Source organism: Budorcas taxicolor, chromosome 1 (assembly GCF_023091745.1).
Source record: "Budorcas taxicolor isolate Tak-1 chromosome 1, Takin1.1, whole genome shotgun sequence".
Lineage (NCBI taxonomy): Eukaryota > Metazoa > Chordata > Mammalia > Artiodactyla > Bovidae > Budorcas > Budorcas taxicolor.
Window position 1 is genome coordinate 57504269 of NC_068910.1, and position 21403 is coordinate 57525671.

Consider the following 21403-nt stretch of genomic DNA (forward strand, 5'->3'; position numbering starts at 1 on the left):
TGCGATTCAAGGGGTCACAAAGAGTGGGACACAACTGAGCGACTGATCTGATCTGATGGCAGTTCTTTTAAAAAAATTCTTTTTTGCAGAACCTCCATACTGTTTCTCATTGGTAACCAATTCACCCCGCTTGTACCAATTCACATTCTCATCAACACTGCAAAAGGGATTCTTTTTTCTGTCCTTGCCAAGACTTGTTATTTCTAGTCTTTCTGATAAATGCCATCCTAAAAGGTGTGATTTGCATTTCCTTGATGATTAATGGTGTTGAGCACCTTTTTTTGTATCTGTTAGCCAACTGTATCTCTTCTTTGGGAAAAGTCTAATCACATCCTTTGCCTATTTTTTAATTGAGTTTTGGTTTTTGTTTGTTTGTTTTTGCTATTTAGGTGTAAGAGTAATATTAACATTTTATCAGATACATGGTTTCAAACCCATTCCATAGGTTGCCTTTTCATCTTGACTGATTCTTTTGCTATGTAGAAACATTTCCATTTCATGTAGTCCCACTTGTTTATTTTTGCTTTTGTTGCCTGTGTTTTGGGTGTTACATCTAAACAAATCATTGCCAAGACCAATGTTAAGGAGATTTTCCCCAATGTTTTCTTCCAAGTGTTTTATAAATTCAGAGCCTACATTTAAGTCTTTTAATCCATTTTGAGTTGACTTTTGTGTATGGTGTGAAATGAAGGTCCAATTTTATTTTTTTACCTGTGGATATTCAGCTTTCCAACACTATTTATTGAAGAGATTATTTTTCATATTGTGTACTCCCAATAATTTTGTTGAAAGTCAGTTGACTGTATCTGCACGGGTATACATCTGGGCTCTTGATTCTGTTTCCATGATCTATGTGTCTGTTTTTGTGACAGTACCATACTGTCTCGATTACTACAGCCCTCTAATACAGTTTGAAATCAGGACATGTGATACTCCAGCTTTGTTCTTAATCAAGATTGCTTTAGCTATTTGGAGTATTTTTGTGGTTCTGTATAAATCTTAAAACCATTTTCCTATTTCTGTGAAAAATGCAATTAGAATTTTCATAGAGGTTGAGTTGAATCTGTAAATCACTCTGGGTAGTATGGACATTTTAACAATATTAATTCTTCCAAACCATGAGTATGTGATAGCTTTTTCTTTCTTTGTGCTTTCTTGTTGTGGGTTTTTTTTTTTTTTTTTCTGTCAACATTTTGCTTTCTTCAGGCACAGAGAGCACTGCATGCCTTCAGACCAATCTGCTACCTCAGACTGAGTACACCTCAGAGCTGGAGCGGTGCATTAACTCTGAAATTCCTCATCGGTCACTGCCTTCTCAGCTGCCGTCTGCTCTTCCCTTTCAATCTCTTCAGGATCTCCGTAGAAGCAGAGATCAGGCATGACCTTCCGTGGGTGCTCATGAGAGATGGTGCCATACATGTGCAGAACTTCCCAGGCAAGCATCCACCACATCAGCCCCACTGAGGGCGCTCCCTTGTTGCTGCACAGGATGGCCACGTCCAGGGAGTGCCGAGGAAAGTCAGAGTTACACAGTAGTAGGTAGGCAGGCTAACATGGAGGTTTCTGTGAGAGGCTGGTGGAGAGCCCTGGGATCAGTAAGGCTGGGATCAGAAGTCTTGGCTCCTGGTAGGCTGTCTGAATCTGGTTAGTGAAGGTTCTGGGAGTGAAGCAGCCAGCAAAAGGAGTAGCTCCAGCGGCAGCAGCATCCTGGAGGATATGACACGGCATCAGCTGGACTTTCAGCGGCAAAAATGGCACAAGCTGCCAACAGAAGCTTCCCCCAGGTTCTCTTCAGATTCGTGATGGAGATGCCACCATGCTCCCTTTTGTAGACGCACTGTTCCCTTTGGGAGCCAAGGTAGGTGCCACATAAGTGGGTTCCTGCTGCAAGGAATCTGAGGACATCCTGTTCCTTCATTTGCAGGACATCAAGGACTCCTCCCCTTTAAGTTACAAGGGGAATCCAGAATAATTCTGTATGGACCCCTGTCTGGGTAGCATGGAAAGGTGGGAATGACTATTACTTTAGCTAATCAATAATGTCTTTTCAGCAGCACATCAAAAGATCATATATCATAATCAAATGGGATTTATCCCTGGGATGCAAGGATGTTTCAACATATACAAATGAATAAATGTTGATACAATACATTAACAAAGTGAAGGATAAAAATCACATAATCGTAATCAGTGCAGAGAAAGTATTTGGCAAAATTGAGCATCATTTTGTAGTAAAAATTCTCAATGAATTAGATAAAAAGGGATTGTACCACAGCTTAACAAAAGAAATGTAATGATAGGCCCACGTGTAACTCACTCGATGGTGAAAAGCTCAAAGCTTTTCCTTTAAGATCATAACTCGATCTCAGGGTGCCTGCTCTCTTTATTTCTATTCACTATGGTAGAGAAAGTCGTAGACAGAACAATTAGGCAAGAAAAATAAATAAAAAGGTATTCATTTCAGAAAGGAAGAATTACAATTGTCTCTTGGCTGTAGAATACATGACCTCATATATAGAAAACCCTGAAGACACCACTAAATATTGGTTAAAACTAATAAACTCAGTCAAGTTGCAGGATGCAAAATCAACATATAGAAATCAGTTGTGTTTCTATACACTGAAAACAAGCTATCTGAAAAAGAAATTAAGAAAGCAATCCCATTTATAGTAATATCAAAAAGAATAAAATATTTAGGAATAAATTTAACCAAGTAGGTGAAAGAGGTAGGAGAAAGAAGCAACTCTGCTAACCACACAAACACATCTCTTCTTGTCTTGAATACGTACATGAACCTTGGACTTTGTTGGCAGCAATCTTATGACGAAGAGAAAACAAGCAAGAATATGAAAAGCCCATATAGGGAAGACAGAATGAGAAGACAGAAGGCCACTAATGCTGTCTTTGAAATAAAGGTTCAACCCTAACTCCACATTTTTGCTGTAATAGTAAGTGCGAAGCCTCCATTAGTTTATATTACTGTCACCTGCAGCCAAAAGCATTCCTAACTAACTCACCTGCCTCCATAACACCAAGTCTATAAGGATGCCTCAGGAAAAGCTATGTTCTTCATGCCTTGACCCTCAGGCTACTGTTAACTGTTCAAATTCCTTCCTGGGATTTTTTAAACTGAATCTAAAAAGGAAAATCAGTCCTCTCACATGGCTAAAGTCTTACAAATGTTAAAGCTGGGTCACCAACAGCATTGATTTTTGCACTGAGTCGTGTCTACAGTCAGAAACGTAACTGTCAATGTGCAAAGAAAGGAAGCATGGAGGTAAGTTCCGGGGGCCCCAGTTCCCTGGTGCCAGCAGCTCCTGAGCCCAGATGCATGGCTGCCCTTCCGACAGTTTGCGGGGCTAACCATTCCTCGAAAGTGAAAGTGAGAGTCATTCAGTCGTATCCAACTTTTGGGGACCCCATGGACTGTAGTCTGCCAGGTTCCTCTGTCCATGGGATTCTCCAGGCAGGAATGCTGAAGTGGGTTGTCATTCCCTTCTCCAGGGAATCTTCCCGACCCCAGGATCAAACCCAGATCTCCTGCACTGCAGGCAGATTCTTTACTGTCTGAGCCACTCTTTAAGTTCCCATAAATCCCTCCTTCGACTAAATTAGTTTTAAAGTAGTCCCAGAATGCAAGCTATGTATTTCAAATTCTTCCCAGAAGAACTTTCTTATAAGTTTTCCATTATGCTAATATGAGAAGTAAGTACAAATTTTCCACAGTTTTCCATAAGAAAAAGGTAGAGCTCATCTTTTCCCTTAAATCAGCCTGGGAAATGCCATGATTATTTTGCATTCAAATTCTAGCTCTAATCTTAGCAGTGTAGTGACCTTGGGTATGTTATATAACCTCTCTGGGCCTCATTTTACTTATCTATAAAGTAAGGATGACATGGACTTCCCTAGGGGACCAGTGGCTAAGACTCCATACTCCCAATGCAAGGGACCTGGGTTTGATCCCTGGTTGGGAAATTAGATCCCACGTGCTGCAAGCAAGAATTTGCATGTTGCAACTAAAAAAAAAAAAAAAATCCTGTATACTGCAACTAAGACCCACCCAGTCCTGCCAAATAAATAAATAATGAATATTTTAAAAGTTGTTCATTGAAACAAATAAGGATAATAAACTGTAACTAACTTAGAGTGTTTCTGAGAATTAAACAAATCAACACCTATAAAAATTTAGAATGATATAAAGTAACAAATGTGAACTAATACTCTTGGGCCTACATCAAAATCCTGAAAATAATGAGATACACGATCCATGAAAAATAATAAGTGACCTTTCAGCTATAGGCCCAACAAATTAATCTTTTAAGAATCTACGGTTTTTGTAGCACTTCACAGTGCTTAAGTAGCTTATAACTGTAATCAGAGGCTTCCCTGGGGGCCCAGATGGTAAAGAATCTGCTTGCAATGTGGGAGACCTGGGTTCAATCCCTGGGTCAGGAAGATCCAACTGTAATCAACCTGTGCCGTGCTGTGCTTAGTCGCTCAGTTGTTTCCAACTCTTTGTGATCCCATGGAGCCCGCCAGGCTCCTCTGTCCATGAGGATTCTCCAGGTAAGAATACTGGAGTGGGTTGCCTTGGCCTCCTCCAGGGTATCTTCCCCAACCCAGGGATCAAACCCAGGTCTCCCACATTGCAGGCGGGTTCTTTACCATCCGAGCCACCAAGGATGCCATGCTGCTGCTGCTAAGCTGCTTCAGTCGTGTCTGACTCCATGTGACCCCATAGACGGCAGCCCACCAGGCTCCCCGTCCCTGGGATTCTCCAGGCAAGAACACTGGAGGGGGGTGCCATTGCCTTCTCCAGTGCATGCTAGGTTGCTTCAGTCGTGTCTGACTCCATGTGACCCCATAGATGGCAGCCCACCAGGCTCCCCGTCCCTGGGATTCTCCAGGCAAGAACACTGGAGGGGGGTGCCATTGCCTTCTCCAATGCATGCTAGGTTGCTTCAGTCGTGTCTGACTCCATGTGACCCCATAGACAGCAGCCCACCAGGCTCCCCGTCCCTGGGATTCTCCAGGCAAGAACACTGGAGGGGGGTGCCATTGCCTTCTCCAATGCATGCTAAGTTGCTTCAGTCGTGTCTGACTCCATGTGACCCCATAGACGGCAGCCCACCAGGCTCCCCTGTCCCTGGGATTCTCCAGGCAAGAACACTGGAGGGGGTTGCCATTGCCTTCTCCAGTGCATGCATGCATGCTAAGTTGCTTCAGTCGTGTCTGACTCCATGTGACCCCATAGACGGCAGCCCACCAGGCTCCCCTGTCCCTGGGATTCTCCAGGCAGAAATACTGGAGTGGGGTGCCATTTCCATAGAGGCAAGTAAATCAAAGATTCAGGAAATTTGTATCATCTGTACACTAGGGTATAATTAGAACTTGAACCCAAGGTTGTATGAATTACAAGACTCAACTTCTTTCATAATACCATACAGCCACAGAATAAGGAAACATTCAATCTTTTGGCTCTGGGTAGTAAACTAAGATGATTACAGTAGACAAATAAGGCCTAAGATGATATTTTAAAACAAAAATTAGGCCCAGACAAAATGACCCTTGAAGAATCTCTTAACTCATCTATAAATTTCTTGCACTTATTTCCTTGAAAGCACAAAAGCCAAGAATTGATTCTTTTAGGTTTCATTTTGCTTTGTGTTTTAAAAAATCTTTGAAGGAGGGCATACATGGAACCCCATGGGGCAAAGGGACATCTTTTGTAAGTTCTTCTTCTGCTCAGTTGGTATAGCTGAATTTGTACCAGAATAACATGTAATATTACTTCATGGCGACCACTGCTTACGATGGCACTGACTTCACTGAAGAGGGTGGCTGCCCACTCAGGATACAATCATTCAGCTTCCCTCCAACCTTCAGGAAGGACGAAACAGCCAGCTCAAGGTCAAAGACAGAACAAAAGAGAAAAGTACAAATGTTCAAATATTTCTGTTTCCGCAAAAGTTAAGTAATTACATATTTGCCTTCTCACCCAATGGACTGCCTTCACACACCTTTATATTTGAATAAATTTTGAGATTCTAGCTAATACTGCCTATAGAACACATAGGTTTTTTAATCCCCACTCTGGCTCAAAATCCCACAAATCATAACAGGAGAAAAAGATTTAAGGCAAACAAAACCAAAGAAGAGAAGAACAACAATTAAATTTTGAAAGCTGGAGAGGAACAGAAATGAGCAGACGAGAGGAAATGTTTCAGCAGTGAGGAAACCTTCTCCAAGAGGATTATATCATGAGCTCCCAAATGGCTCAGGATGGGGGACAATGGTTATGAATGAAAGATGTTGGTAGGCAGAGAACAAGGAAATAGCTGAAATCCAAAAAACAACCAGATCACCCAGGCTCCCTCCATCAAATCCTTTATGCTTTCACCCTATCTCACACACCCAAGGGCATTTTCTTGGCAGGAGTAACAAGAGCTCCAGGCCTGCCCACCTCTTGGAGCCCCAAATGTTCACAGAACACAGCTATGCAGTCTTAACCATACCAAAGTGAAACTCGGCCAGTCGTGTCCAACTCCTTACGATCCCATGGACTGTAGGCCACCAGGCTCCTCTGTCCATGGGATTTTTCAGGCAAGAATACTGAAGTGGCTTGCCATTCACTTCTCCAGGGGATTTTTCTGACCCAGGGATCAAACCCAGATCTCCCACACTGAGGGCAGATTTTATACCATCTGAGCCACCAGGGAAGTCCAGATCCCATCAAACCTGGGCTTTATCCTCCTATTTAATTGGATCTTTACTTTCGCACTGCAGCATCCCCTGGAAACATTTTATTCTTCACTGCCCTGCACAGCTGGTCTGCAGACACTCATTTCAGTCTTATAGCTGAAGTAGAATTTTCTGTCTTTTGCTACCTAGCAACTTGGGTGAAACAGAATTTAATATCCTATCACACTTACATAATCAAATATTATAAGGCTAAATACTGGTTCTTAGAAACATCGTGACACACCTGTAATAGGGGAAGTGTCTGACTTGGGGTGAAGCAAAGAGCTAAATCCTTATTTTGCAAGGGAGAACATCAATAGATAATGAAAGTGTTACTCACTCAGTCACGTCTGGCTCTTTGTGACCCTATGGATTGTAGCCCTCTAGGCTCCTCTGTCCATGGGATTCTCCAGGCAAGAATATTGGAATGGGTTGTCATTTCCTTCTCCAGAGGATCTTTCCACGCCAGAGAGCAAACCTGAGTCTCCTGCATTGCAGGAAGATTCTTTATTGTCTAAGCCACCAGGGAAGTCCAAATATATATTTATTTGGCTGCAACAGGTCTTGGTTGCAGTATGTGGGATCTAGTTCCCTGACCAGGGATCAAACTCAGGCCGCCTGCATTGGGAGCTCGGAATCTCAGCCACTGGACCAACAGGAAATCCCTCAATCAATAATGCCCAAAACTAAAAAATACATCAAGAGATGGGAGTGTATACCGAAAGATGAATGGATAAAGATGTGGTACACACACACACACACACACATACACACACACACACACACACACACACACACATATACACCCACACACAATGGAATACTATTCAGCCATAAAAAGAAAGAATGCCATTTGCAGCAACATAGATGGACCTATGATCATATTAAATGAAGTAAGTTAGAGAAAGACAAATACCATATGATATCACTTACATGTGGAATCTAGAATGTGACACAAACCCATCGGTGCCCAGAAACAGATACACAGGCACAGAGAACAGAGTTGTGGTCGCCAGTGGGGAGGAGAGTGGGGAAGGGAAGGACTGGGAGTTTGGGATTAGCAGATGCAAACTGTTATGCATAGGATGGATAAACAACAAGGTCCTACTCTATAGCACAGGGAACTAAATTCAACATTCTGTGATAAGCCATAACAGAAAAGAATATTTTGAAAAGAAAGCACATATATATATATATATGCATGTTTGCATGCATGCTAAGTTGCTTCAGTTCTATCTGAAATAAACACAATGCTGAAAATCAACTCTACTTCAGTGGTATTTTAAAAAAGAAATGGGAGTACAAACTTGATTTTTGGAAATACAGAGGTAAAACAGAAGAAACAGCTCCAAAAACTGGACGCAGTTGCTCTGGGGTCTGGGAATGGAGTGGAGAGGGCTACTGTCTGCACAATGAGTTCTATACAACTGAGTGACTTTAAAATTACATGTAACCTTGAAAAAATAAAAAATCAGACAAAAATAAAATACATAGGGAGGAATCTGTTCCCTCTCCTAAACTGCTAACTCCATGTTCAGTTTTGCTTTCACTTTACAAGGGTAAGTCACGTCATGATGTCAGAGTTCAGTTCAGTTCAGTTCGGTCACTCAGTCATATCCGACTCTTTGCAACCCCATGAATCGCAGCACGCCAGGCCTCCCTGTCCACCACCAACTCCCAGAGTTCACTCAGACTCATGGCCATTGAGTCAGTGATACCATCCAGCCATCTCATCCTCTGTCGTCCCCTTCTCCTCCTGCCCCCAATCCCGCCCAGCATCAGAGTCTTTTCCAATGAGTCAACTCTTCGCATGAGATGGCCAATGTATTGGAGTTTCAGCTTCAGCATCAGTCCTTCCAATGAACACCCAGGACTGATCTCCTTTAGAATGGACTGGTTGGATCTCGTTGCAGTCCAAGGGACTCAAGAGTCTTCTCCAACACCACAGTTCAAAAGCATCAATTCTTCGGCGCTCAGTTTTCTTTACAGTCCAACTCTCACATCCATACGTGACCACTGGAAAAACCATAGCCTTGACTAGATGGACCTTTGTTGGCAAAGTGATATCTCTGCTTTTCAATATGCTATCTAGGTTAGCCATAACTTTTCTTCCAAGGAATAAGCATCTTTTAATTTCATGGCTGCAGTCACCATCTGCAGTGATTTTGGAGCCCCCCAAAATAAAGTCTGACACTGTTTCCACTGTTTCCCCATCTATTTGCCATGAACTGATAGGACCGGATGCCATGATCTTCGTTTTCTGAATGTTGAGCTTTAAGCCAATTTTTTCACTCTCCTCTTTCACTTTCATCAAAAGGCTCTTTAGTTCCTCTTCACTTTCTGCCATAAGGGTGGTGTCCTCTGCACATCTGAGGTTATTGATATTTCTCCCGGCAGTCTTGACTCCAGCTTGTGCTTCTTCCAGCCCAGCGTTTTTCATGATGTACTCTGCATAAGTTAAACAAGCATTTCTGCTTTATTGACTATGCCAAAGCCTTTGACTATGTGGATCACAATAAACTGTGGAAAATTCTGAAAGAGATGGGAATACCAGACCACCTGACCTGCCTCTTGAGAAACCTATATGCAAGTCACGAAGCAACAGTTAGAACTGGACATGGAAAAACAGACTGCTTCCAAATAGGAAAAGGAGTACGTCAAGGCTGTTTATTGTCACCCTGCTTATTTAACTTATATGCAGAGATGTCAGAGTGGTTAACCACAAATGCACATTTTAAACAAGTTTGAGAAATCCACACAGAAACATTATAAACTAGGAGATGACACGTCAGTCCATAAAGTCTTTCCCAAATGGATTCTTTCACACAGTGAGATCCTCTAATAGATCTAAATCGATTCAACCAATTCGTGGTTTATACACTGCTTTATAGTGATATATTCATCGAAGGTACAAAAGGAGGTGCTCGAACTGCAGCTCCCACACTATCACACTGGAGAGGATGAAATTATGTGAGATAACCACCTTAAGAAACTTGAAACAGTCACTGCTTATACTTCAATCAATATACACTTTTCAGTATTTTTTTGAATGAGGCCATCAATCCATTATGACACCCCTTAAAGCTTATGAGTGAAAATGAGTACTTTGTGAATGGTTTCTCACCTTTAGAGCAGTTCTGAAACACAGATTCACAAGCATTATCAGAAGTGTGATCAAACTCCCTGAGGACTATGGCAAATAAAGGGCTTTAGTGAAGCTGACTGTTGAAACCTGTGTTCACTGTCAACATTCAGCTATTTCCCCCACATCCACAGAGACTGTCCTCAGATCACGCCTTGTTTGATAACTTCCACCGCCCGGGATGTGCTGGAGTTGTTCCAAACACTCAGATTTGTTTTTCATTACATCACAGTGGTTTTGGCTTCCTGTGTTTAACTGTTTAATGCACCATAGGTTTCAAATGATATTTTTTTTCACCACAAAGGAACACGTGTCTACAAGTTCACTGCATGTACTCACAAGATTTCCCATGTACATTTTCATAGATTTATGGAGATGCCTGGAACTACTGAAATCTCTGGGTATATGTCAACCATGGACACCAAATTTCTACTATGAACTCAGCTTAAAATTCAGAACTGCACACAGACTAGTTTACAGAAAGTTCTAAATCCTGTCATCCAATTTTATTCTTTTTATACTTCTAAGAAGGTAAATCATGTAATATTTAAATCTAGTTTTCATAAAATTATATCCAGCCTCAGATAGTGATTGAAATAGAAATTACCATTTTTAAATTTAACTTAATTACCCTTTCTCAGATAGGGCCAGTATGGATTAGCATGGTAGCACATTCACTGTCATGCACCAATGGCTCTATTCAGATACCTTGTGTGTGTGCTCAGTCGGTCAGTCGTGTCCAACTCTGTGACCCCATGGAACATGGCCCACCAGGCTCTTCTGTACATGGAATTTTTCAGACAAGAATACTACAGTGGGTTGCCATTTCCTACCCTAGGGGAATCTCCCCAACCCCAGGGATCAAACTCACATCTCTTGCATCTCTTGCATTGGAAGGTGGATTTTTAACCACTGTGCCACCTGGAAAGCCCCCATTCAGATATATTACAATTTTATCTCCATATCAGTGAATTCTAAACACTAACAACAGAAATAGTTTTCTAAGGCTTTTGCATTATCCCATACATGTTTGAGACTGTACAAGAAACATACTATTTTTTTTCCTTATATCTTTATCCAAGTGTACTGTGCTGTCTCACACATACATATAGGCTTATAAAATCATTCTCCTAATCAGTGATGAAAATTAATAAAATCAATTAATACAACACTGTGAATCAATTACACTTCAAAAAAAAATAAATGAATAACAACAAAAAAAGAAAAGGAGCAAAATCAAATCAAATCAACAATGAATGATACATCATCATCATCATCAACAACACTGAAACCAGGCACTGGTCCCACGTTTCCAGCATAAACCTGAAGCCACGTGTGTTAGTCGTGTCTGACTCTGTGCAACCCCATGGACTGTAGCCCTCCAGGCTCTTCTGTCCATGGAATTCTCTGGGCAAGAATACTGGAGTGGGTTGCCATTCCCTTCTCCAGAGGAACGTCCCAATCCAGGGATTGAATCCTGGTCTCCTGCCTCGCAGGCAGATTCTTTACCGTTTGAGCTACAGGTAAGTCCCAGTACCATAAATGATCTCCTTGGAGCTAAAAGAAGATAGCAACATTGGTCATGAACTTAGCTTCCGAGGAAGTGGTGCAGTGTAACCAGAATTTGAGGAGGTGCTAAAATGTGTCACCAGCATCTCTCAAGTATAAGGCTCCAGTGAGAAAGTGAGTAAGGAAGTCCCAAGAAAGATAGGAAACCCCACTTGGAATCAAGTCATCCCTCCTTCCAACCACAGCATTCGGGCCATAGATCCTTAATCAGGAAACACACTCCAGGTGCCATCAATGAACCTGGGGACAATGAGCTTCGCGAACAGCCAGCGGGGCTAGGATGCAGTGCGTGGTCCCTCTTCCATAAGTCCCAAGCCTAGAGCATCGCTGCACCTCCCTTCTCACACACAGGAGGCCTACACCCTCCAAAAGAGGAGAAGCCTTGGAAACCCAAAGGGCAAGGAAGGTAAGGATGACTCATGAACAGGATCCCTCAGGTGCATAAATCAAGTGATAGAAATGATAAGATAACACAAACAGATGCCCCAAAGGCACCTGATAAAATTCAGCAGTCATTCTCAATTAAAATACTTTTCAAATTGTAATAGTTGCTACTTCTTAATACTGAGAGTTTAAAGAAACCTGATTGAAAGGAAGATTGGGAAAAAAAGAAAGATGAAGGTTAGAAGTGTTAGGCAATTCAGAATAAGAAAATGAAGTAAGTGGCAAACATGTTTTGGAGGTTGTTGGCAACACATATCAAAAGGCCTTTAACTAAACATTTCCATGTCTAAGATTTTATCCTCTGAGATAAGCCACCAGAGGTGTGCACATACATCTAAGGGCCTATCAAAATGGTAGATGAGACAGGTGTAAACACAGAACAAAAGCAACTGTAAAGGAATGTATGTGTGTGTGCCAGCTATGTGTTAACAGTAAGCAGCCATTAAAAATGCCACCCAATGCAAAAGAAATTGACTGCAAAGGGGCAGAGTATATTTCAATGATGGAAAAGTTCTATATCTTGATTGTGGTGGTAGTTACACAACTGTGTACATTAAACACACTGATAAGCTATACATTCTTAATGAGTGAATTTCATTGTATATAAATTGTAACTTTATAAAGCCAATTTTTCAAAAGGACTCTAGGTATAGATAGGGCTTCCCATTAGAGTGACAAGTGGAAAGTTGCATGGAAAATTTTGTAGATGCAGGCAAAGGTGAAGAATTGGAGTAATTAATGAAATCAACCTACTGTATTAGGTTTGATTATAATAGAACCTACCCACTGCTGGAGCTTTAAAAATTGCCATTAATAAATAATCTGTTGCTTCAAAATAAATGTCACCCAAACTACATAAGGATATGAATTAATATTTACTATACTTTAAGTAAAATAAACTGAATAATACTATGCTCTTTATTCTGGTTAAAAAAAAAAAAAACCACATCCATCTATGCACAGACATGCATAAAACAATGCGCCTAACTTTTCACTTTTGTGCCTTGGAGAAGGAAATGGCAACCCACTCCAATGTTCTTGCCTGGAGAATCCCAGGGACGGGGGAGCCTGGTGGGCTGCTGTCTATGGGGTCGCACAGAGTCAGACATGACTGAAGTGACTTAGCAGCAGCGGCAGCAGTATAAAATTATAAGCAATTTCCAACCTTTATATTACATACGTTATTGTCCAATATTTATCTAGAATAAACACATATTCCTCCTAAATTCTAAAGAAATAATAAATTTGAAGTGTTTTGGAAGTGTCCCAGTAGGGGATCTGTCCCAAGCTCAAGAGGCACGCTAGAATCTGGTCAAGTGTCAGTGAAAAGGCTTCCTCCAAGTGACACAACTGATACAGGGGCAAAAATCAGATTGTATTGAGGACCAAGTGCTTGGAAATTCTTGGTAAACCAGGAGGGAATCATTGGAAAACACACAAATACAGAATAATAGCTAGATCATGTTGCCAGCAAAGAAAGACCGTTATGGTATCTATCAAAAAGGGAGTGGGAAGCAACCTGAAAGTACGCCACCAGATAAACGGATAAAGAAGACATGGTACATACATACGATGGAATATTACCTAGACATAAAACAAGAATGGAACAATGCCGTTTGCAGCAACATGGATGCAGCCAGAGATGATCAGACCACGCGAAGTAAGTGAGGCAGAAAGACAAGCATCACATATCATGTATATGTGGAATCTAACAAAATAATGCAAGTGAGCTTATTTAGACAAAGGAAACAGACTCACAGAAACAAATTTATGGCTACCAAAGGGGAAAGTGGAGGGAGGGATAAATTAGTGAGTTGGGATTAATGTATACACACCACTAGAGATAATCAACAAGAAAGGAGTACGTCAAGGCTGTATATTGTCATCCTCTATATACGTCAAGGCTGTATACTGCCCCATATATTTAACTTATATGCAGAGTATATCATGAAAAATGCTGAGCTGGATGAAGCGCAAGCTGGAATCTAGACTGCTGGGAGAAATATCAGTAACCTCAGATATATAGATGATACCACCCTTATGGCAGAAAGTGAAGAAGAACTAAAAAGCCTCTTGATGAAAGTGAAAGAGCAGTGTGAAAAAGTTGACTTAAAGCTCAACATTCGGAAAACTAAGATCATGGCATCCGGTCCCATCACTTCATGGCAAATAGATGGGGAAACAATGGAAACAGTGACAGACTTTATTTTGGGCTCCAAAATCCCTGCAGATGATAATTGCAGCCATGAAATTAAAAGACGCTTGCCTCTTGAAAGAAAAGTTATGACCAACTGAGACAGCATATTAAAAATCAGAGACATTGCTTTGTTAACAAAGGTCCGTCTAATCAAGGCTATGGTTTTTCCAGTAGTCATGTATGGATGTGAAATTGGACTATAAAGAAAGCTGAGCACCAAAGAATTGATGCTTTTGAACCATGGTGTTGAAGAAGACTCTTAAAAAGTCCCTTGGACAGCAAGGAGATCCAACCAGTCCATTGTAAAGTAAATCAGACCTGAATATTCATTGGAAGGACTGATGTTGAAGCTGAACTCTAATACTATGGCCACCTGATGCAACGGAGAAGGCAATGGCACCCCACTCCAGTACTCTTGCCTGGAAAATCCCATGGACGGAGGAGCCTGGTAGGCTGCAGTCCATGGGGTCGCTGAGGGTTGGACACGACTGAGCGACTTCACTTTAACTTTTCACTTTCTTGCATTGGAGAAGGAGATGGCAACCCACTCCAGTGTTCTTGCCTGGAGAATCCCAGGGACGGGGGAGCCTGGTGGGCTGCCGTCTATGGGATCGCACAGAGTCAGACACGACTGAAGTGACTTAGCTTTAGCTTAGCCTGATGCAAAGGACTCATTTGAAAAGACCCTGGGATGCTAGGAAAGACTGAAGGCAGGAGAAGAAGGAGACGACAGAGGATGAGATGGTTGGATGGCATCACCAACTCAATGGACATGAGTTTTTGCAAGCTCCAGGAGTTGGTGATGGACAGGGAAGCCTGGCATGCTGCAGTCCATGGGGTCACAAAGAGACAGACACAACTGAGCAACTGAACTGAACTGAACTGCAGTGTACAGAGAATACCATACTCTGTAACAGTCTATTCATTTTTAAATGGGTGACTTTTATTGTATATAAATGATAACTCTATAAAGCTGATTTTTCAAAAGAAGTCTAGGTATAGATAGGGTGACAAGTAGAAAGCTGCATGGAAGATTGTGTAGATGCAGGCAAAGGTGAAGAATTGGAGTAATTAAAGAAATCAACCTACTGCATTAGGTTTGATTATAATAGAACCTACCCATTGCTACAGCTTAAAAAATTAACATTAATAAAGATCTGTTGTTTCAAAATAAGTGTTACCCAAACCACCTAAGGATATGAATTAATGATTACTATATTTTTAGTAAAATAAGCTGAATAACACTATGCTGTTTATTCTGGTAAAAAAAAAATCCACATCCATCTATGCACAGATATGCACAAAACGACCTTAAATTTTTAACAGGCACAAGTTTTAATGGACAAAAGAATCTGAAAAAAACCAGATATATCTATACATACAACTGACTCACTTGGTGTATATCTGAGACTAACACAACACTGTAAATCAGTTATACTCTAATAAAAAATTAAATGTAAAGAAAGAGGGTGTGATGGTCATTCCAGATTCAACAGTTTCCAAAAACCAGCAGGAAGGATGGCTTGGCAGACCATCCCACACCTTATCCTATTGACCAGGGCCACCTCACTGGTCCAAACATGCTCAGCACAGACAAGATGGTGAAGGGCAAGGCCCCCAGAGGCAGGCACCAGACGCAGGGCAGTGGTGGTGTCTTCTGCACTCATGCATCCGGCTACAGGCCTTGGCAGAACTACAGCTAAAAACCCAGTGGTAGGGGCCCGAACAAGGCCATGTCCAAATGATCCTTGATCACCTTCAGAAAGCAAAGCACGGCCGTCCATGGTGAAGTTCAACACTCACACATCATGAGCCAGAACCCTACAGATTATAAGCCTTACCTATTGGGAGAAGAAAAAGATGCTTCCAGTGGGCATGCCTCTCTGTGCACAGAGAACAAGGCACTCCAGGCAGAGGAGACACGTAAGAAAGTGCGTTCTTAGAGGCTAGACAGTGCAGTGTGAGAAAAAATGAACAGAGAGGTTTAAACAAAAGGTGCAAACTGCTCCCAAAGGCCTCTTGTCCAGAAAACAGACTGGATTGTTCAGAAAGGCTCCTAGGAATTTTATGAGGATCTAAAGGGTAAGACATTTACTGACTCAGCAAAAAATATATGTATACTTTAAAACTTCCTAGTCCCCAGTTCATCTCTTGTTCATGAGTTCTAAGAATAGCGTTCCAAGAAGAGAGGTGAAACTCTTGAGATCAAAAAACTGGGGCCAAAAGTCTAACATGATTTCAAACAAGTGAGTTATATTTTTTAGTTTATAAAAAGGAAGTGATCGTTTTTTTTTTTTGCATGCTGATGTACAGTTATCAGCTTCACAGGTGGCCCAGTGGTAAAAAATCTGCCTGTCAAGCAGGAGACGCGGGTTTGACCCCTGGGTTGGAAAGGTCCCCTGGAGGAGGACAGGGCAACCCTCTCCAGTATTCTTGCCTGGAGAATCGCATGGACAGAGGAGCCTCACCAACCACAGTTCATGGGGTCGCAAGGAGACACGGCCGGGTGACAGAGTACACAGGCATGCGTGTCAAAAGCAAGTTTCAGCTTGCATAAGTAAGTTAACCTTTTTCTACATATTCCTCCCTCCATTCAATGATGAAGTCCTCATATATTTACATTGCCCATCAGAGCGCTTTCTTTTGCAATGATCTAGGACAGACATAGAGGAAAACAACAGAATGGAAAACACTAGAGATCTCTTCAAGAAAAAGAGACACCAAGGGAACATTTCATGCAAAGATGGGCTCAAGAAAGGACAGAAATGGTATGGACCTAACAGAAGCACAAGATATTAAGAAGAGGTGGCAAGAATACACAGAAGAACTGTACAAAAAAGATCTTCACAACCCAGATAATCATGATGGTGTGATCACTCACCTGGAGCCAGACATCCTGGAATGTGAAGTCAAGTGGGCCTTAGGAAACATCACTACAAACAAAGCTAGCGGAGGTGATGGAATTCCAGTTGAGCTATTTCAAATCCTGAAAGATGATGCTGTGAAAGTGCTGCACTCAATATGCCAGCAAATTTGGAAAACTCAGCAGCGGCCACAGAACTAGAAAAGATCACTTTTCATTCCAATCCCAAAGAAAGGCAATGCCAAAGAATGCTCAAACTACCACACAACTGCACTCATCTCACACGCTAGTAAAGGAATGCTCAAAATTCTCCAACCCAGGCTTCAGCAGTACATGAACCATGAACTTCCAGATGTTCAAGCTGGTTTTAGTTAAGGCAGAGGAACCAGAGATCAAATTGCCAACATCTGCTGGATCATGGAAAAAGCAAGAGAGTTCCAGAAAAACATCTATTTCTGCTTTATTGACTATGCCAAAGCCTTTGACTGTGTGAATCACAATAAACTGTGGAAAATTCTGAAAGAGATGGGAATATCAGAACACCTGACTGCCTCTTGAGAAACCTATATGCACGTCAGGAAGCAACAGTTAGAACTGGACATGGAACAAAAGAGCGGTTCCAAATAGGAAAAGGAGTACATCAAGGCTGTATATTGTCACCCCGCTTATTTAACTTATATGCAGAGTACATCATGAGAAATGTTGGGCTGGAAGAAGCACAAGCTGGAATCAAGATTGCCGGGAGAAATATCAATAACCTCAGATATCCAGATGACACCACCCTTATGGCAGAAAGTAAAGAGGAACTAAAGAGCTTCTTGATGAAAGTGAAAGAAGAGAGCGAAAAAGTTGGCTTAAAGCTCAACATTCAGAAAACTAAGCTCATGGCATCTGGTCCCATCACTTCATGGGAAATAGATAAGAAAACAGTGGAAACTGTCAGACTTTATTTTTGGGGGCTCCAAAATCACTTCAGATGGTGATTGCAGCCATGAAATTAAAAGACGCTTATTCCTTGGAAGGAAAGTTATGACTAACCTAGACAGCATATTGAAAAGCAGAGATATCACTTTGCCAATAAAGGTCCATCTAGTCAAGGCTATGGTTTTTCCAGTGGTCATGTATGGATGTGAGAGTTGGACTGTGAAGAAGGCTGAGTGCTGAAGAATTGACGCTTTTGAACTGTGGTGTTGGAGAAGACTCTTGAGAGTCCCTTGGACTTCAAGGAGATCCAACCAGTCCATTCTAATGGAGATCAGTCCTGGGTGTTCATTGGAGGGACTGATGCTAAAGCTGAAACTCCAATACTTTGGCCATCTCATGGGAAGAGTTGACTCATTGGAAAAGACTCTGATGCTGGGAGGGATTGGAGACAGGAGGAAAAGGGGACGACAGAGGATGAGATGGCTGGATGGCATTACTGACTCGATGGACATGAGTGTGAGTGAACTCCAGGAGTTGGTGATGGACAGGGAGGCCTGGCGTGCTGCGATTCATGGGATCGCAAAGAGTCGGACACGACTGAGCGACTGAACTGAGCTGAACTGAACTGAACTGAGCAGGACAGACAGGCTTCTCCACCCTGGCACTGTGGCATTTGGGCTCGCTAACTCATTGTTGTGGGCAATGTTCCTGTCCATCATATGACGTTTACTAGCATCCCAGGCCCTACCTTCTACATTCCACCAGCAGCCTCCAGTCCTGCGGCTCTGGCCACCAGAAATGTGTAAGGACGAGGGCAAACCACCCCACCCACATTTGAGAACCACATACTTTGCAGCATTTTGACCACACATGGGATATTTCAAAGTCTGGATATTATAGACTGTCACTGGGGACTTCATAAACCTCAGTGAACTTGCTTAGAATTGAATTTAAAGAGAATAACGACATGCTTTTTAGTTGTCTGCTGTGATTTAACCTAATTTGAGGAAAATGTAAAATTTACCAGAGGGTGTGTTGAAGGGTAAGTCTTTTATCATAAAAATAAGACCATCTCATAAATTTTACAGAAAGTTTCAGTCATTCCTTTGTGTTTCCACAGCTGGCAAGAAAAGTAGGACTAGGCTAGAAGGCAGAAGTATAAAATCCTGTTACCAACACAAACCACTGCATAATTAGCAGATGTAGGTTATGTCAGAATGAGCGTACCTATATATCATCAATGGATTCTCCATTATAAGCACATAAGAGTGCTCTGTTTGGTGAAAACAGCCACTAAGTGTGAATAAAAGGGTTACTGCCCCAAAATTATTCCATGGAAATATATTTAAATCTTGATTCTCTTGCTCTAATCTCTATCTCTTTTTTTTTTTTTTTTTAGATAATTTTTTCAGCTCTAATATACACTTTAGACCCTAAGCACCTTCTGAGACTTTTGCCTTCAGACCTTTACATCATTCAGGGGCATCTTTCAAGATGCTAAAAAATTGTATTCCTTCACAAATCATGTTCCCTTGATTTTTATATGCTAAACATCTAATCCTCACCTATCAAAACTTTTCAGTTTAAATTATTATAATATTCATCATCAGTTATTATTAATTACTATTGATTCAGAGAAACGTTGGAGAAGGCAATGGCAACCCACTCCAGTACTCTTGCCTGGAAAATCCAATGGACGGAGGAGCCTGGTAGGCTGCAGTCCATGAGGTTGCTAAGAGTTGGACACAACTGAGCAACTTCACTTTCACTTTTCACTTTCATGCACTGGAGAAGGAAATGGCAACCCATTCCAGTGTTCTTGCCTAGAGAATCCCAGGGACAGGGGAGCCTGGTGGGCTGCCGTCTATGGGGTCGCATAGAGTCGGACACGACTGAAGCGACTTAGCAGCAGCAGCAGCAGCAGAGAAACTTTTAGCTATTTGGGTTACTTGTCAAATTTTTTTCTCTCCCTCTTTCTAAAGCCTGAATTTTTATTTTCCACCCTGTACTCTTCTTTTTTTCAAGTTTATTTGACTTTTTCAAATTTATTATCTTTTCATTTATTTTAAAAATTTATTGAATTGGAGGGTTTATTTTATTTATTTATAAATTAACTAATAAAGTAATAAATGTAATTTATTTTAACCGGAGGATAATTACTTTACACTATTGTGATGGCCTCTGCCATACATCACCATGAACCCGCCACAGGCATACTTGCGTCCTCCCCTCCTGAAACCCCCTCCCACCGCCCTCCCAACTCCCTCGCTGCAGGTGGCCACAGAGCGCGGCTTATCTTTTAAAGGAAGCATAACTGATTGACAATGTTGTGTCCGTTTCGGCCACACAACAGTGTAAATCAGCTGTATGTATGCATATATGCCCTCCCTTGGGAGGAGTCCCCTCTCACTGCCCCCATCCCACCCCTCGAGGTCATCGCAGAGCACTCAGCTGAGCCCCCGTGCTGGCAGCCGCCTCCCCCTAGCTTCTAGTTTACACACGGGTGTGTGTATGTGAGTGCTACTCTCCCAACTCACCCCCACCCCCATATTCACAAACCTGTTCTCTGCGTCTGCGCCTCTATTCCTGCTCTGCAAGTATTCCTGCTCTGCAAGGGAATTTCGTCACACCCTGTGCTCCTCTTTTTCCACACGTTCCTCTCTCAGAAAACTTAGACACACTTGCAGTAAAAGCACTCCTCAAGCAAACATTTTTTATGGAGTCCATCCTGAGAGCACAGCCCCATACCAGGTGCTGTGATGTAGGAGGTGAGCAGATACGGAGGTTCTGCCCTAAAGCCTGGAATGTAGGTTCATTCAAAATGTCAGATGCTGGAAATAAGCACAGGGGTACCTCAGCGGAGCCATCCCCATGCTCCACACAGAGCCCCTCCTCTGAGCAGGAACGTCCAGACAGCTCGACACTAGGCAGGGTGTGTGGGCTCCTGGTCCAGACCTTGGCTCCATCATTGACTATGGAGCGCGCTGGGTGTGTTACCACATGTCTCTTAGACTGAGCCTTATTAAACAGCCGGTTTATGGCTACTCTGACCTACAGCAATCATTACAGCAACCTCACATTTAATAAATAATGGGGACATGGTCATATCAACATTTCCAGGATCACTGGAAGGTTCAAATGAATTAATGAAAGTCAAACACTTAAATCATGCAATACAAATTTATTATCATCATGAACATTTTCTGAAACTCATGTCCCTCCATGAATTTGAACTTCCTATGGAGAGGCCTCTTTCTCACTCACTTCTGAGTTTACCCATTTCTCTAACTCCTGGAACAGTTCTGGGTGCCTAGTAAATAATTCATACATGTGTGTAGATGAATGAACAAACGAAGTGTAGCTGCAGAGTGAGCCCGAAGGTTGGAAGGATTTGCACAAAGCAGATGGCCCATGAAATCAGCAAGACTCAAACGTGTAGAAAGGACCAGGGACGAGCATGTTAAATGATGTGAGGGAGGGACTTGTACAAAGAATGGGAAGAATTCCATGCAGGCCAGCCAGG

At 42.0% G+C, this 21403-nt stretch overlaps 1 pseudogene; it reads right to left on the reverse strand.

The window, feature by feature from the left end:
• Positions 1 to 1185: 1185 nt before the first annotated feature.
• On the reverse strand, positions 1186 to 15877 carry LOC128052009 (40S ribosomal protein SA-like; annotated as a pseudogene).
• Positions 15878 to 21403: the final 5526 nt, after the last annotated feature.